This window comes from Bubalus kerabau, chromosome 1 (genome assembly GCF_029407905.1).
Source record: "Bubalus kerabau isolate K-KA32 ecotype Philippines breed swamp buffalo chromosome 1, PCC_UOA_SB_1v2, whole genome shotgun sequence".
Taxonomy (NCBI): domain Eukaryota; kingdom Metazoa; phylum Chordata; class Mammalia; order Artiodactyla; family Bovidae; genus Bubalus; species Bubalus kerabau.
In genome coordinates this window covers 241,895,021-241,908,042 of record NC_073624.1, presented here as the reverse complement: position 1 = coordinate 241,908,042, position 13,022 = coordinate 241,895,021, and the positions used below count along the sequence as shown (strand labels likewise).

Sequence of the window (13,022 nt, the reverse complement as noted above, 5' to 3'; positions counted from 1 at the left end):
TGCCAAAGAATGCTCAAACTACCGCACAATTGCATTCATCTCACACTCTAGTAAAGTAATGCTCAAAATTCTCCAAGCCAGACTTCAGCAATACATGAACCAGTAACTTCTGATGTTCAAGCTGGTTTTAGAAAAGGCAGAGGAACCAGAGATCAAATTGCCAACATCCGCTGGATCATGGAAAAAGCAAGAGAGTTCCAGAAAAACATCTCTTTCTGCTTTATTGACTATGCCAAAGCTTTTGACTGTGTGGATCACAATAAACTGTGGAAAATTCTGAAAGAGATGGGAATACCAGACCACCTGATCTGCCTCTTGAGAAATTTGTATGCAGGTCAGGAAGCACCAGTTAGAACTGGACAAGGAACAACAGACTGGTTCCAAATAGGAAATGGAGTATGTCAAGGCTGTGTATTGTCACCCTGTTTATTTAACTTATATGCAGAGTACATCATGAGAAATGCTGGGCTGGAAGAAGCACAAGCTGGAATCAAGATTGCTGGGAGAAATATCAATAACCTCAGATATGCAGATGACACCACCCTTATGGCAGAAAGTGGAGAGGAACTATAAAGCCTCTTGATGAAAGTGAAAGTGGAGAGTGAAAAAGTTGGCTTAAAGCTCAACATTCAGAAAATGAACATCACGGCATCCGGTCCCACCACTTCATGGGAAATAGATGGGGAAACAGTGGAAACAGTGTCAGACTTTATTTTTCTGGGCTCCAAAATCACTGCAGATGGTGACTGCAGCCATGAAATTAAAAGACGCTTACTGCTTGGAAGGAAAGTTATGACCAACCTAGATAGCATATTCAAAAGCAGAGACATTACTTTGCCAACAAAGGTTCGTCTAGTCAAGGCTATGGTTTTTCCTGTGGTCATGTATGGATGTGAGAGTTGGACTGTGGAGAAGGCTGAGCACCAAAGAACTGATGCTTATGAACTGTGGTGCTGGAGAAGACTCTTGAGAGTCCCTTGGACTTCAAGGAGATCCAACCAGTCCATTCTGAAGGAGATCAGCCCTGGGATTTCTTTGGAAGGAATGATGCTAAAGCTGAAACTCCAGTACTTTGGCCACCTCATGTGAAGAGTTGACTCATTGGAAAAGACTCTGATGCTGGGAGGGATTGGGGGCAGGAGGAGAAGGGGACGACAGAGGATGAGATGGCTGGATGGCATCACTGACTCGATGGACGTGAGTCTGTGTGAACTCCGGGAGTTGGTGATGGACAGGGAGGCCTGGCGTGCTGCGATTCATGGGGTTGCAAAGAGTCGGACACAACTGAGCGACTGAACTGAACTGAACTGAACTGTGGTGTGATGTGGTTTAGATGGTTCCCCATTTCTCTTTTCACTGGACTATATACATCAATTTTTAAGCTTCTAGAGTGGGTCTAGTGGGTTTACTAGATGTGATGAGATTAGAAACTTGGTTCTGGGCTAGAGAGGCCCAGGGACCATCCATCAGTCACAACTTGGCTGAAAGATGAATACTTTGTTAATTTCCTAAGGGTGCCAGAACACATTATCATAAACTTAGGAACTTGACAAAAATGTGTCCCTTCACAGTTCTGGAGGTCAGAAGTCCAAAATCCTGCAGGGCCACAGTTCCTCTAGGGGTTCAAGGGAAGAATCAGTTATTCACCTCTTCCAGCTTTTGGTGGCTGTTGGCATTCCTCAGTGGATGGCCACCTCACCCCGTCCTCTGTCACTGTGGTCATATAATCTTCTCTATCTCAAATCTCCCTCTGCCTTTCTCTTATGAGGATGCTTGTCATTAGATATAAGGCCCATCTTCATAATCCAATATGATCTCCTCATTTTAAGATCTTAAGTGAATAACATCTGCAAAGACCTTTTTCTAAACAAGGAAACACTTGTGGGTTCCAGGAATCGTGATGTAGGCCAGATCTTTGGCAGGCTCACTGTCCAGCCCACTATATGTATCCTAGAGCTGAGAGAGGTTAGGTGACTAGCTGAAGATCTTGGCAGTAGCACAGAGAGGAGCCCAATGCAGAAGTTTGAGGAACAGAGACAGAAAATGACTTACCCAGGATAGTACGGTAGATACCAGAATCAAATCTTCTCTCCATACCAGCCTTCAGTGGTTTTACCCAAAGATATGAATAATATGGGTATTTTCTGTAATATTTAGAAGTTTTTTTTTTTTTGGTCTGGGTAATAGAAACTTTAAGGAAGCTTATTTTGCTACTGAGATAGCCAATTGGAGATTCAACTCAAATCTTATTTTGTAATGAAGATTTAAAAGGATGGCTGTAATCAGATAAAGGAATGGACTGGCCAGTGTACCATGTCAATGTCAAAACAAAAAGGGGATGATTTCTGTATAACATAGATCCCCATCGTTACCATCAGTGAGAAACATTCCTCTGTTCATACACTTGTTTATTTATTCATTTAGCAAATATTGAGGCAGTGTGCTTAGGGCTGGGGAGACAATAGTGAACAAAATGAACATCCTCCTTGTATTTATGGACTGCAATACAATATGGGAGAGACAGAAAACAATCATAAAACAAAGGAGTGCTCTTTTGAAATTTGGAAAATTGCTATGAATGAAATAGAATTCTATGAGAAAGTCTATTGCTGAAGATGCTACTTTAGAGGAATTAGAGAAGGTCTCTGTGAAATTGAGGTGAGATTTGGAGAAGCCTTTTCTGCAAAGAGGCTAGAGAAGGCATTCCCTCCCAAACACAATGCCCTAATAATGGGCCAGTGAGCTTGGCATGTTTTGGGAAAACACTTGTGACCAGAACTTAGAGCTGGATGGGGAAGGTGAGTGGTATGACATGGCAGGTGGCATTTTTCACTTTGTAGGCCTGGGAAAAGGTGTGAATGATATTCAAAGTATGATGAAGTGATTTATGTGTATGTGCGTGCATGTGGAAAGGATCTAATTTGCGTTTTTCAAGATCTCTGTATGGAAGAAAGATTATGGGATGGTAAGAGGGAAGCAAGAACCTTTTTGGAGTCTATCAGTTTTCATTTGAATCCCAAGGAAGACAATGCCAAAGAATGCTCAAACTACCACACAATTGCACTCATCTCACACACTAGTAAAGTAATGCTCAAAATTCTCCCAGCCAGGCTTCAGCAATACGTGAACTGTGAACTTCCAGATGTTCAAGCTGGTTTTAGAAAAGGCAGAGGAACCAGAGATCAAATTGCCAACATCCGCTGGATCATAGAAAAAGCAAGAGAGTTCCAGAAAAACATCTATTTCTGCTTTATTGACTATGCCAAAGCCTTTGATTGTGTGGATCACAATAAACTGTGGAAAATTCTGAAAGAGATGGGAATACCAGAGCACCTGATCTGCCTCTTGAGAAACCTATATGTAGGTCAGGAAGCAACAGTTAGAACTGGACATGGAACAACAGACTGGTTCCAAATAGGAAAAGGAGTACGTCAAGGCTGTATATTGTCACCCTGCTTATTTAACTTATATGCAGAGTACATCATGAGAAACGCTGGACTGGAAAAAGCACAAGCTGGAATCAAGATTGCTGGGAGAAATATCAATAACCTCAGATACGCAGATGACACCACCCTTATGGCAGAAAGTAAAGAGGAACTAAAATCCTCTTAATGAAAGTGAAAGAAGAGAGTGAAAAAGTTGTCTTAAAGCTCAACATTCAGAAAACGAACATCACTGCATCCGGTCCCACCACCTCATGGGAAATAGATGGGGAAATAGTGGAAACAGTGTCAGACTTTATTTTTCTGGGCTCCAAAATCACTGCAGGTGGTGACTGCAGCCATGAAATTAAAAGACGCTTACTCCTTGGAAGTAAAGTCATGACCAACCTAGATAGCATATTCAAAAGCAGAGACATTACTTTGCCAACAAAGGTCCGTCTAGTCAAGGCTATGGTTTTTCCAGTGGTCATGTATGGATGTGAGAGTTGGACTGTGAAGAAAGCTGAGCACCGAAGAATTGATGCTTTTGAACTGTGGTGTTGGAAAAGACTCTTGAGAGTCCTTTGGACTGCAAGGAGGTCCAACCAGTCCATCCTAAAGGGGATCAGTCCTGGGTGTTCATTGGAAGGACTGATGTTAAATATGAAACTCCAATACTTTGGCCACCTCATGTGAAGAGTTGACTCATTGGAAAAGACCCTGATTCTGGGAGGGATTTGGGGCAGGAGGAGAAGGGGAGGACAGAGGATGAGATGGCTGGATGGCATCACCAATGTGATGGATGTGAGTTTGAGTGAACTCCGGGAGATGGTGATGGACAGGGAGGCCTGGTGTGCTGTGATTCATGGGGTCGCAAAGAGTCGGACACAATTCAGCGACTGAACTGAACTGATCTGAGCACCATTCTAGGCCAAAGATAGTGAAGATTTTTTTAATGTAATTTATTAAATTTATTAATTTATTTAATTTATTAAAAATTTTATTTTATTTATTTATTTTTGGCTGTACTGGATCTTTGTCACTCTGTGGGCTTTTCTCCAGTTGCAGCAACTGCGGACTATTCTTCATTGCAGTGCACAGGCTTCTTTTTGTGGTGGCTTTTCTTGTTGAGGAGCATGGGCTCAAGGACACATGGGCTCAGTAGTTGCAGCTCCCAGGCACTAGAGCACAGGCTCAATAATTGTGGTGCACACTTGCTCCATGTCAATTGCTCCACAGCATGTGAGATCTTCCTTTACCAGGGATCAAACCTGTGTTTCCTGCATTGACAGGTGGATTCTTTACCACTGAGCCACCAGGGAAGCTCAATACTGAAGATCTGAACTTGGGTAGTGACTGCATATAGAAAGAGAAGGATGGATCTAAGGTGTCATTTGGAGGTAAACTCTATGAGACTTCGTTGATGTACTAGATATTTGGCATCAGGAGAAAAAAATAGATCAGGAGCCATCTTGACTCATCAACTGTCCATCAGATCCTTGGGAACAGGGATATGGTCTGTTTTGCTCACCACTGGATTCCCCATGCTGAAGACTGTTCCTAGGATACATTGACTCCTCCAAAACTGTCTGTTGCATTAATATGATGACATAAAAGAATGACACTTTATTATTTGATAAAACATGATTTCTATTATAACATACTTCACAATGGATTACTAAATATTATTTTTCTACTACATCATTGTTGAGGACTGTTGATCTAGGGAGTAGGAATACTACAACTTAGGCTATATAACTTAGTAGGTTTCCTTGATGATTAAAGCTATTACATTGTGAAAGGACTTTGAAAAGTATTAAAACAACATACGAATACAAAGCATTTTGTTGCTAATAGCCAGCTAGAAAATGAACGCTCAGTGGAATTGTCTGAATAGGCTCTTAAAAGGGTATGGGGAAAAAATGGGACTTTGTAAAGAAAGTTTCAAATGGAAAGCGATACTTATGCAGCAAAAGACAATTTTCCAAAATGATGGGTTTGAGAAGAATGAATCAGCAATGAATGTCAGTGCAAAACATTATTTAGCAAGTCTGGACATACTTCTGATTAAAGATATTTTCCAGAGTAACTCCAGCAGAAATAATAAAATGCTAGACTAGAACCTATTCAGTTAGTTCTCCTAGCTGACCAGAATAAGAGAGTTGGGCTCGCATCTTATCAAGTGCTCTTGGCTACTTTTAAGGCATGGCGTATGTACAATCAGTACTTTAGGTCTCATTATTTTAGGCTATGTGTCACACTCCTGGTGAAAGGCAATTGGAAAGGAAGCCAGACTATATCCATAGGGAAAGAGCCTAGTTCCATTACTCATGGGAATGGGCTACGGCACAGATACACTGCTCTCATGAAGACCAAATATAGTGGCTTAGAAGAGCAAGGTTGTGTATCCCTCCCAGTTCAAAAGTAGAGCAGCAGGCTAGGGCAGGTAGGCAGCTCCATGTCACTGAGCCACAGGCTGGCCACTGGGCTCTGCCCTCCTCCACATGTGGCTTCCATCTCTCATTCCAAGGAAGCTGCTATACTGTTTTCCAGCCAACAAGAAGGGATAGGAGGAAGAGCCCAGACAAGTAGATTTATCTTTATATAGATGACCCAGAATTTGCAAATATCGCTCCAGCTCATATTCCATTGGTCCTTAGTCATATGGTCACACATAATCCCAAGGGAGACAAAGTACTGAACTGTCTAGTCGTATGGCAATGTACACAGCTAACACTTAGGGCCAGGAAGGGTGGCTGTTTCTAACAAGGAAAGAAGACTATGATCCTGGGGGACAAGCTAGCAGTCTCTGCTGTATCATGTATGTATTGAGTTTGTGCTGTGTTTGAGACTGTCAGCTGTGAATAAGACGATGGCCTGCATTCCAGAAGGCAAGAGACTCTCAAATACAGCACTAGCTCTCACATTGCATGGAGTGTGACAAGGAGTAAATAGAAACCCAGTGTTAGGAAAGTTTAAAGAAGGTGGAGAATTAAATTTCCTCTGAGTGAATCTTAGAAAAAATTCTTAAGAGAAGATAAGATTTGAAATGGGCCTTTAAGATTGGATAGAATTAGTGCAGCATGCAAATGAAAGTTAGGAAGAAGGATTGAGAAAAAGGAGAGAAAGGACTGTAGTCAGTGTGGAGGGAAGAACTGGCATGCCAGCCAGAGTCATTTGCATAGCTGGGGGCTTTTGAGAGCCATCTGCTAATCACCAAAAAAAAAAAGAATGAAGAAAGATATTCTTGGTTCTCTCTCCAAATCCATTCTCTCCTGTTTCCTTAATGACAGTTCTAACTTTTAGTTGAGTATATTGTCTGCCTCACCCACTCCAGTATTCTTACCTTGGAGAATCCCATGGACAGAGGAGCCTGGTAGGCTACAGTCCATGGTCGGACACAACTGGGCGACTTCACTTTCACCCTTATTTAGAGTTATATGTGATCATATGACCAAGTTTTGACCAAAGATATATGAGTGGAGCACTGTATGCAAGTATAGAAAAGTGTTGTCAAGGAAGTAGCTTTCCTTCACACTCCCTCCAGCCCACTGCCCGGAATTCAGATGTGACAGCTAGAGCTCTGGAGGTCATGTTGGGTCAGAGGAAGGGCAGCCAACCCTGGTGGGAGCAGAACAGAAAGTTGGAATCTGCTTACTTTCCTGATTGTCTCTATAGAAGCACCTTAGTGGGAGGCCCTGGACTGCCTACCTTCAAACTTCTTTAAAGCCCAAAAATCAAGTTAAAAATTAAACACAAAAGATACAGGAGGTAGATTCAGGAGATCTCAGTAAACCATAATAAATGTTGGAAGAAGTTGTTGATATACATGCAAAGAACCCTAGGGTGTGGAGAAAAAGGAACGCTCTTACACTGTTGGTGGGAATGCAAACTAGTAGAGCCACTATGGAGAACAGTGTGGAGATTCCTTAAAAAACTGGAAATAGAATTGCCATATGACCCAGCAATCCCACTGCTGGGCATACACAGCAAGGAAACCAGACTGAAAGAGACACGTGTACCCCAATGTTCATCGCAGCACTGTTTATAATAGCCAGGACATGGAAGAAACCTAGATGTCCATCAGCAGACGAATGGATAAGAAAGCAGTGGTACATATACACAATGGAGTATTACTCAGCCATTAAAAAGAATACATTTGAATCAGTTCTAATGAGGTGGATGAAACTGGAGCCTATTATACAGGGTGAAGTAAGCCAGAAGGAAAAACACCAATACAGTATACTAACAAATATATATGGAATTTAAAAAGATGGTAATGATAACCCTATATGCGAAACAGCAGAAGAGACACAGATGTATAGAACAGTCTTTTGGAGTCTGTGGGAGAAGGTGAGGGTGGGATGATTTGAAAGAATAGCATTAAAAACAAAGAAAAAATTTTTTAAAGAACCCTAAGCTATGCTTAGTCACTTTCCAACCTCACTTCAAAAAGCTGGAAGAAGTTTGAAGTGCCATCTAATTGTTGCCTTATTATCAAGAAAGGCTGCCTTATCCAAACCCTTTACAAAGACTTCACTAATATAACAGTCTCAATATAGACATCTTAAAAGCCTGGGGGGAAAGCACAAAAAGGTACACATACCTATTAAATATTTTAAAAGTAAAAACAACAACAAAAAAAGGCTTTTGGTATTTAAGCCGTTGCTGCTATTGTATGCCATAGTCACACCAAGTCCTAACTAGCTTTCAAACCTCACCTGGTGCTATATTAAATGTAACAATGAATGGCAACCAAAAGTCAGCTTGTTAGTTTTCTGTTACTACCGTAACACATTATCACAAGCTCAGAGATGTAAAGCAGCAGAACTTCATTGACTTATCTCGCAGTTCTGTAGGTCCAACCTGGGTCTCACTAGTGTGGCAGCAGAGCCGTTTTCACTCTGGAGACTTAAGAGAAAATCCGTGTCCTTTCTCATTTGGCTTGTTGGCTACATTTAGTTCTTGCAGTTGTAGGACTGAGGACTCCCCTTTCTTTGCTAGCTTTTAGATAAGGACCATTCCCAACTTTTAGAGGCTGCCTACATTCCTTGGGTTATGGCCCCACAGTCCACCTTCAAATCAGCAACAGTGGATTGTGCGTGCTTGCTAAGTCTCTTCAGTTGTATCCAACTCTTTGAGACCCTATGGACTCCTGCCAGGCTCCTTTTTTCATGGGATTCTCTGGCCAAGAATATTGGAGTAAGTTGCTATGCCCTCATCCAGTGGATCTTCCTATCCCAGGGATCAAACCTGCATCTCTTCTGTCTCCTGTGTTGCCAGGCAGGTTCTTTACCACTAGTGCCACCTGCGAAGCCCCAACAGTGGATCAAGTCTCCACATTTCAAATCACATCTACCTCTCCCTCCATAATTGCATATATCTGGTCAACCCTTCTGTCTTCCTTTACCACTTTTACAGGCCCATGTGATTACCTGGACGCACACAAATGATCCAGGATTACCTCTCTGTCTTATCCTTAGATAAGGTCTACGGTCTGTAACCTTAATTCAAAGTTCCTTTTGCTGTGTAATGTTACATATTCAGGTTGCAGGGATTAGACATGGACATCTTTAAAGAGACTTAGTCTGTCTACCACAGCTGGAGAATGTGAAGTTCCCTCAATGCCCTCAGTCTCCTGTCCATTTGAGATCTTGTTTCAGCTGTCACCCTCATTTACAGCTATAATGACCCAGGGGCAATTTTCCCTGGAGGCTTGGGGTCCTTTATAGCCTCAACCCAGTCAGGAGTCCTGACCTCCTCTAATTCTCAGAAATAATGCAGTATCTTTGCCTGGTCTCTGGAAAAGCTTGCGGTGATATGTGAACTTGATGCAAATGTCTATTAGATGTTGGTGGGGCCAAGTTACAGTCCAAGTCTGGTGACTGCTAGTTTTTTCAGATAGGGGAGGGATGAGGACCACAAGTAAGACTAGATTAGTCTCTGACATTCCTCAAAGCCAGAACCTGAAAGACCCTGAGCAGTTCTGCAAAAGGACTTAGGTCTGTTCAGTGGGCTGCAAAGAGGAAGTTCTTTATAGAATCTTTCAGGTTAAATTTGAGGAAAAGATTGAAAATAGATGTAACAAACCAAAGGTGAGAAGAGAATAACGAGAAGAAAAAAAGAAAAGAAGGAACAAATGCCCCGCAAAGAAAATGTGGAGATGGGGTACCATCCAAGTTATCTAAGTGGAGCTAGGGAAAGGTCATTTGATTGACAGCGTTCTCTTCTGAGAACCATTATGCCTTGATCTTTGTACTTTCTCCCTCATGCCTTTGGAGAATGGAGACACTCAAGTGTGAGGTCACTAGAATGTACACTCCAGGAGGACAAAGACCTTGTCTGTCCTGCTTTCTTTAGTCCTAGCTTTCAGAGTATTCTTCTGCAGAGTACTAACAAATATGTATTTCTATGAATTGGTGAATTAATGCATTATTTTTAAAGATTTTTTTTGATGTGGACCGTTTTTAAAGTCCTTATTGAATTTGTCATAATACTGTTTCTGTTTTATGTTTTGGCGTTTTGGCCATGAGGCATGTGGGATGTTAGCTCCCCGACCAGGAATCAAACCCACACCCCTTGCGTTGGAAGGTGAAATCTTACCCACTGGACTACCAGGGAAGTCCCAAATTAATGCATTATTGAGTAATTGGTAGAACTCCAAGTCCTTCTTTAGTCATTTTCCCTCTATGCAGTGCAGTCTCGTACCTAAAAGCTTATGCTTTGAAGCCACATGTGGATCCTGGTCCCACCTCTGCCATTTACCCCACCAGTGTGTTCCCTGAGAACTTACCTGAGTCTGGTTCCTGTCTGTAAGCATGTAACCAAAGAAGTACTACTTTGTGAGATCTCATTGTGGTCATAGTTAAAAATTACTTAGCACTGTTCTCAGTAGTCAATGAGTGTTGGTTCTTAATTTTAGTCTAGGCCCTCTGCTGTAGCAAGTGTCTCCCCTTGATCATCAAGCTTGATTTCCAGTCTACATGCCTTTGCCTGGATCAGTTATCCTGTCCCGTTAGCATGTTGTACACATGTATGGGCATGTGTACATATACATGCACATACACGAATATCATAGGGGACAAAACCAATTGAAATGTTATCTTCTCCATGAAGCCAACCATCATGGTACTAGTCAAGAAATCACCTCTTCACTTTAGAATTCATGGATGCTGATTAAGTCACTTTCGCATTTATGACATACCATTGTCTAGCACAATGTCTGGCATATAATACAGAAACCTAAGACACCTAGGATGGATGGATGGATGGGAAATTAACTTATAGTCTCTGATAGCCCTGCAGGAATTTATGTATCTTTATGCTCACCTGAGTCAGCCCAGTGCCTTACCTCCAGTAAGGGCTCACTAAATGTTGGTTGGATGGGGATAAAAGGGAAGAAAAATTGGGAAAAGTGAAAATCAAGACCAGTGCCCACCTGGATTCATTCTTCTTTCAGGGCATCCTGTTGAAGGCATTATTGAGAAGGGAAGCAGGGAGTTGACAGGCACTCTCTGGACTCTCTCCCAGGGCCTTTTTAGAACAGGAAAGTTAATTACAGAACCAGATTAACAGTTTCTTTTTTGATACAGTCAAAGTAAAACCAGCAGGATGCAATTTAGCTCTTCCCCACTTTCCAAATAGCAGCAAATTTTCATACAAAACAAAGAGGCACTTGAATTGCAAATTACTTAGAGAATCAGCTAGCAACCCCAACGGAAGAATATTTCTGCTACTTTCAAAGCCTGGCTGTTGCCTTTTCAGGATTAACTGTGTAGTGGGATCTTCACAAAGACTTGGGCATCTTGCTGTTTCAACTCTGGGCCAAGTGGGAAGTGGTGACCCATTAAGATTTGCTGGAATTCTGAAGCATGGTCTCTGCTCAAAACATTTTTCTTTTCTCCAAATAATCTCTAACCCTTAGATCTCTAGTCTTTACTTGCAGAATGGAGGCTGATGGGTCCCTGGAGGTCATTTCATTCAAGGGTAGCAAGAGCAAATGCCTGAGGAGAGACAGGGCTGTAAATGAACTGCTCAGGTGGTGAGGGTGTGTGTATGGCAACTAGGAAGTGGGTGAGGATTGAGGTGAACTCAGAGCCTTCCTCTTACCATCATGTCATGCAAGGATACCACCCCATTGCTGATTATTTCTAGATAGTTCTGAGAAGTCTGTCATTTGAATAATCTGGGTTCCTACTTTAAATATGCTTCTTTTTAGCTGCTAGCATATAATTAATAAAAGAAGACAATGCCATCTATTGGCTGGATATGAGTTGTGGGCCACCAGCTTAAAACTTCTCATCTAGTTCAACTCCCTTTATTGACAGATGAGGAAACTGAAGTAGAGAGAAGAAAATCATTCACAGAGTAACAGAATATTCTGACTTCTTATCACATGCCTGGTTGATTACACCTATGCCGTGCAAGACACAGGCCAGCTTCATTTTACAAGAATATTTATTAAAAAAAAATTCCTATTTAAATGAAATAAATGATTCTTGAAATAAATTCTGAAATAAATGATTCTTGTTTTTTAGCAGAGAATTTGGAAGATCCAGATCCAAAGATAAGGAAACATAAAATCACACTGTGATGCCCTTGTGATTTTATTTCTGGAGAGACTGGAGCCTTAGGGTGGGGCATCTGGCTACAAACAGGTCGTTTCGAAACACAACCACTGGAGGGCAAGATGGCATCTTAGCTGGGTTAGCACCAACAGGTGCAGGAAAGTTTAGACGGTTGAAAGTGCATGTGCTCATAGCGACCAGGCAGGTGGCAGAAGTGAGTTAAAAATAAATAAATATAAAGTAATTAACCTCCAATTAAAATAAGTAAATTTATATTTTAAAAAATAATAAATAAATAAATAAAAACCAAATCCATGGTATGGTGAAGAAAGGAAATATGTCTAAAGAGGACTCAGGAACCACCTGGATTCAGCCCATGTCACCGTGTGGGAGTACATACAGTGTTGACAGGCCTTTTGATTTTTTTCCAGTGAAGCATAAAGTCTTAAGTTTTTATGTAAAAACTTTCAATCTTTAAAAGTAGCTCCATTTTTCTTTTTTAGTGAGTCAAAACACAGAAAGGAGTAGGATTGGGTTGTGGGCTTCCTCTCTGTGACCTCTGCTTAGTGACTCTCTGCAAGTGGATGGGTCACTGGGCAGGTCAAGCAACTGGGTGGAAGGTTTGTTTATGATCAGTTCAGTCACAGACCAGCAGACATGAGGGTGCGGAGATGACAGGATCAGGATGATGAGACAGGCAGTAGAGATTATCTGTAGACTTAGGGCATCAGTCCCCTGGGGAGAGAGGGTTTCAACCAGTTACAGTCTGCAGCCTGGGCAGATCCCAGGGCGATGATCTGTGCGAATGCAAGGCACCTACTATGGCCTTTTGTAATATAGGGGTGAGTGTGTGTCACACGTGTAGCAGTCTTTACTCTGCTAAGGTCACATAAATAATCTCCTTAGTAACCCAGTGGAAGACCCCTTCATTTTCTCTAAAGCAGAAATATTTGAAGTCAGTAAAGATAGATGTGGGTATGTTGATTCCTTCCACTTTACTGCAGTGAATCACTGAATGAGTAGGCAGCAGATA

General features: G+C 41.7%; 1 protein-coding gene across 1 annotated transcript in view; it reads left to right on the top strand.

Annotated features, from left to right (window-relative positions):
- The window catches only part of LOC129637612 (phospholipid-transporting ATPase VB-like), a 379,551-nt gene that overhangs the window by 136,021 nt on the left and 230,508 nt on the right, over positions 1-13,022 (top strand). Inside the window, exon 3 of the mRNA XM_055561831.1 lies at positions 4,715-4,822. The gene's annotated coding sequence lies outside the window, so the exon portion shown is untranslated. The remainder of the gene's footprint in view (positions 1-4,714; positions 4,823-13,022) is intronic.